Genomic DNA, 6,000 nt, shown 5'->3' with positions numbered 1-6,000 from the left:
ATACGGAGAGTCCAGTCAGTATCGGCTGATCTCTTCAGCTTAGCCTTCAACTTCTCGCTTTTTACGTCCTACCTGTAGGTGAACTTGTTGACTATTATGTGTTGTGAATTTTGCAATGAATTACTTCCATATATTATGAACGCTACGTTTATCCTTCGATTCCCGGGGATTTCTCTACTTTTACTATCAGACATCGTGTATATCTACCTGTTTTACATGTAGGATGTAAAACAGTGACCTGTTTTGCATGTGGTTTTGATAGGACGATTTAAGTGGTAAGCAGACATTGTAAATCACTCTATTAGACACACAACGAGACCTTGTAATTCAGGATGTTCAAAGTATTTTTATGAAATACTTCTTTATACATTTGGCCTCCCTATAGATCAATAGAAGACAATTATAATGTGAGAATCCATCTAGTACATCTATGATAAGCCTACGTTATGATTATGTAATATACTTTTTAACTTTACTTTTTTATTTAAAACGCGGACTATTATATTCATCCTAAATGAAAGAAAAACATTTAGTCCACATCAGTTTAATCAAACGTAACTAACATGAAATACATGTCAAAAACAGTCTTCAGATTTTTACAATAACAAATAAGTTAAGTCTTCTAACAGCAAGAATGGAAACAATGTTTTTAGTTTTCTACAAGATAAGTCTATTATAAATAACAAAGTAAAGCAAAACACTGGGAGTACAATGCAGTTTTCTGCTTGCAATATTGAGCGGAGCTAGCATATTAATCCTGCAATAAGCTTAACTGTCTACTTGCAGTATCCAAAGTAAATGGTACGTCTGGTTCACGTCAATGGAATGTCTACTTGCAGTATCAAAACTCAATGAATTCCTATTTGCAGTACCTAGTTAAAGCCTGCGTAGTACGTCTGGTTCACTTAAATGGAAAGTCTACTTGCAGTATCCCAGTATCCAAACTCATTGGTAGGCATTTATTTGGTTCACATAAATGGAATTGCTATTTGGAGTATTTAAAGTCAAAAAATGGTGCAACAGCCTAATACCGGAGATTCTAATCCATTGGTTATTCATTTTGTAGTAAATTATGCTCAATGATATACAGGGTGACCGTTAAGTCTTAGGACGACTTTATAACTTTTAAACGACAAACGATATCACAACCACATTTGGTATACCGTTACTGGAAATTGTATGCTACTTTTCTGTGTACATGGTGGTCGGATATCACCTTTGGGGGACGGCCCGTCGGGGGTCAGAAGAAAATCTTTAATGGCAGCCTATGTTGAGTTGTACATCATTTTAAAGGTCTACTTCAACTGAAAACAATGCCGCAAACCGCACTTCAAAAGGTTGATCCTACGCAAAATGGCAGATGTTCAAAGATTTTCAAAATTAGCCAATTTCTTTAAATTAAAACACTTTTTTAAATCTTTAAACAACTGTCATTTTTTAACGGATGGTCCTTTTGAAGTACGGTTTGCGGCATTGTATTCTACTAATAAATACCTTTAATTTGATGTGCATATCAACCTATGCTTCTATTCAAGATTTACTTCCGACTCCTTGTGGGCCGTCGCCCTGAAGAGTTATTTGGTTCACTGAATGTGAAGTTATGGGGATCATTTTAAAGGGAATTTTAAGCAAAGAAGAATGCCGAAACCGTACTTCAAAAGGACCATCCGTTAAAAAATGACAGTTGTTTAAAGATTTAAAAAAGTGTTTTAATTTAAAGAAATTGGCTAATTTTGAAAATCTTTGAACATCTGCCATTTTGCGTAGGATCAAACTTTTGAAGTGCGGTTTGCGGCATTGTTTTCAGTTGAAGTAGACCTTTAAAATGATGTACAACTCAACATAGGCTGCCATTAAAGATTTTCTTCTGACCCCCGACGGGCCGTCCCCCAAAGGTGATATGCGACCACCATGTACACGGAAAAGTAGCATACAATTTCCAGTAACGGTATACCAAATGTGGTTGTGATATCGTTTGTCGTTTAAAAGTTATAAAGTCGTCCTAAGACGGTCACCCTGTATATTAATCTGATTGTTCAACCTTTTTCTCTGTACGTTATTTGTAATGTACCATGTATTTGTAATGTGCTATTTTAGATGATTCGTTGACTAAAACGTTCATCCTTTTTCTCTGTACGGTATTTGTAATGTGCTATTTTAGATGATTCGTTGACTAAAACATATGTTGCGACTCTTGTTTACCTTTTTATTGTCTCGCAAATAATGTCATGGCAACCAATTAACTTATAAGGCCCATGTTAAATTTCTAAAGTTTAAATTCGCGTAGGGAAAACCCCTGTGATCTGATTGGTACAATTTCATATTCATACCTTCCCATGGTTGGTTAGCTAACTATGACTGTGCTAAATTTCGTGTAATATCGCTTCAGCCGTTCAGTGGTATTTGTAAAACAAAAGCAGGAGTGTAGTATAAGAGCTTCGCTTCACTCCGCTCTATGAGGGCAAATTTGGACGATAAACAGTGTTTCATGAACGTCTGATAACAAAGACCCTGTTAGTGGCGGGTTTGGAGACATTTGGCAAGACCAATTTAGACATATCTGTTTCAGGTTTGAAACGATTTGTGATTTTTATTGAACGCAGATTTTAATAAGTCTAATTGCATAAATAGTGCTATGACTCTGCAGTTTCCAGAAGTGAAATTAAGGAAATTGTTTTATTTTAAGAGTGGCCTTAGTGGTTATACATAATACGCTCTAACCACTACTTGGATAGCCTACTGCAAATAGACTTCTCATCTTATTATCTGACGCATGTTAGGTACCTATGATTTTCATAACCGATTACGCTTGGGTACACGAATAGGCCTACGTAAAAAATGAAAAAATGGAATTCTTATATTTTATATAAGATTTTACCAATATGTATATACTAGCTTTTGTACCCGTGCTTTGCAACGGGAAGAGGACCTGAAATAGAAACATTTTGATCTTAAAATCTGTTGTATAAAATATACACATCCGCCAACGCTTTTACAAACAAAATTCAACCCTAATGGCCTTTGTGCTCAATGTGGAAAGGGACCAGGTTTCTGCACTGTACATAACAACAGACCTAATTAGAGTTTTGAATACCTTCATCTTTGTCTTGGGGGTCATCAGATTGGATTTGAGGTTAGCGTAATATGCTCTGTTACCAGCCATGATTCAGTTTGTGATTTTTTGTGCAACAGTGTTTTTGCTATTCGCTCTGCCCCAAAGTAAACAAACCCATCCACATTCTTAACACATTTGTTTTATATCTTTAGTACATATTATTTAATTTACAAATGAAATTGAGCGTTTAAGATGGCAGACAAAACTAATTATTATCAAAACATCAGAGGACAAAAACATTAATAGTAATAGGCATTAGGTATATGTTTCATTGCATCTATTATTTTTCTCTAAAAAAAATTCAACGAACAACATAATATAGAAGCCAGTTCTTTTATTTAGTTCCATAGTCTACTGCCTTTACATTTTCACACTTACCATTAAGTAAACATAATAACAAATATTTTATTGATTTTAGAAACAAAAGAACACTGTGTACAGCTAAGTTTTATGATATTTTCCTTAGTTTGATTTAATCAGTGGTGTAGTGAAACACAACTACTAAATTTACCTAAATATAAAAAAATCTATGTGAAGTTCAAGTTGTTTATCCAACACATTTTAAGCAGTTGGAATTCATAAAAAAAATCCTCCAAATTAATACAAACCATCTATACACTGTAATTTTCATACTGTGTCCATGAAAACATACCAATAACATTATTTTCATAACTTAAGACGCTTTAAAAAATCCAAAGCAGAGCCGGAGTTGATACAGCAACGGTTATAGAATCTTTTTTTATAATCATTGACATAGTTTTAGAATAAATAATCCATGATAAAACTTAAGATTAAAATATACATCATATATAGTTATGGAAAATATTATAATCAATTTCTTTGTATCAGCTGTCTGAAATTGTGAAATATGCAATTTAGCAGTTCTTCTTGTTTAAATTGAAATGTCAAAGCAAATGTAAACAAACATTATTAGTGTTCTCATCGCAGCCATGGAGACAAATCAATATTTACTTTTAAAATCCTCACCTCAGAAGTTTTAAAGCCAAAGGGGCAAAGCCCATGGTCAGTATCAAAGTGTGAATAGTCCTATAATGGTCCTTAGTATGGTAGCTATATTATTGTAAAATTTAAGCCCAGTCGGTTCAGTAGTTTTTGAGCCTTTTAGTAATACACATACAGACAGACACCATTAGATTTTTATATAATAGTATAGATTTATTGGGTAAACTAGAAGTTGAAACAGTTTCAAATAACATATACAAAATTGCCAATATCACAACAAAGTCCGCATACATCCGCAGACAGGAAAATATATTTTAAAATTTAGTTTCAGATGATCCTTGGATAAGGAATGTGTACGGGGTGTTTTATCTATGGTATAACTGATTCAGGTCTAACTATAATAGTACCAGATATACCCAACACTAAATAATTAACACAGAATTTCGTCACGCTAAACTAATGAGGCTCAGGTCCATCTACCGTGCAGTCAAGCGGTGGCCAGCTCGCCCGCTCTATATGTAAATCGACCCGGAGCTTCTTGTACTAATAAACATTGTATTTTATTATGAAACCATAAAACCGGGCCGGTCGATTAATGACTCTATCAGTTTTAATTTATTCAGCATATAGTATATTGTCCGAGGAATTACTCGCTATCTATCGATTGTAATCTACCGGCGATTATTGAATACATGCGTGTGGCCTTCGTAATATCGATATCGAGCAAGATCGATTTACAGTGCCCATTACTATACCTAGTTTTTGCGATAGGTAATGTTATGCGTTCGCTAAGTGCATTAAATTTGTGCAGGCAGAGTTAAGTTTGGTTTAGTTTATACGAATATTCCCCGCTGGGGAACATTATGTTAATACGAGTAGTCTGTTTGGTTAGCGTCGATTTACATTTAATTTTTTGCTCGATTAATATTATGGAGTTTAGTACTAGATTCTCTTTGGCACTAGGCTGAGATATTCACAGTTTTACTGTTTTTAGAATATGTGAATGGAATTCTAGTTATAATTAATTGTTGTAGCCCCGGAACTGTAATTAATTTGCCCACATTCAAAGTCATATGTCTTATAGTATTGTTGTGTGGGGTCATTCTGGTAGTATTAGTGCAATTGTTGCAAAAGAAAGCTGTTAAAGCAATATTCAATGTTGACAGTGAAACACAAGCCATTATTCAAGAAACTTGGAATTTTAACTGTCACTTCTCTGTACATTTTAGATTGTTTATTGTATATTAAAAATAATATTAGAGAGTTCCCTACAAATGATTCGGTTCATAACCATTTTACCAGACAAAACTCTTTTCTCCGTCCAAACCAATGTAATTTTATGACCACAATCATTTTTTTAGTGAATTTGGCAAAAGGTTGTATAATATGTTACCTGCTCACATTAAATGACTTGAAATAACACAATTTAAATTTACTATTAGAAAGATTTTGAGTGATTTATCTGTATATAAGGTCAAAGAATTTGTAGAACATATTAAGTAGGTAAATGGATAGTCTAGGCCTATATTGTGATGAAAACTGTATGACGTTGCTATACATGTATTTATAATGTTGATGGCAATAAATGGATTGTATTGGAATATATTTGGTTTTACATTACCTTTTATTAGTTTCAAATGTTGTCAAACCTTGTTAAACGGCAAAGAGCTGTTAACCATTGTAAAACACTTCATCCCAGGAATATACATTTTTTCCGCTTAAATAGCTTTGTTTTCACACAACAGCACTCAACACATATAAGATCACGAACACAGAACATTAATTAAAAACAACAATATGTCAACAAAAGCCCATGTTAATATTCTGAAATCCCTAAACATGAGTTGGAGGCAGACCTTTTTTTATATGAGAATTTAATTTTACAACCTGGGGCCCATTTCATAATAAACTACAAGTTACAA

This window comes from Macrosteles quadrilineatus, unplaced genomic scaffold (genome assembly GCF_028750875.1).
Source record: "Macrosteles quadrilineatus isolate MER2022 unplaced genomic scaffold, UCM_ALF_1.0 Scaffold_2__2_contigs__length_208266976, whole genome shotgun sequence".
Classification (NCBI taxonomy): domain Eukaryota; kingdom Metazoa; phylum Arthropoda; class Insecta; order Hemiptera; family Cicadellidae; genus Macrosteles; species Macrosteles quadrilineatus.
This window is presented reverse-complemented; position numbering follows the sequence as displayed.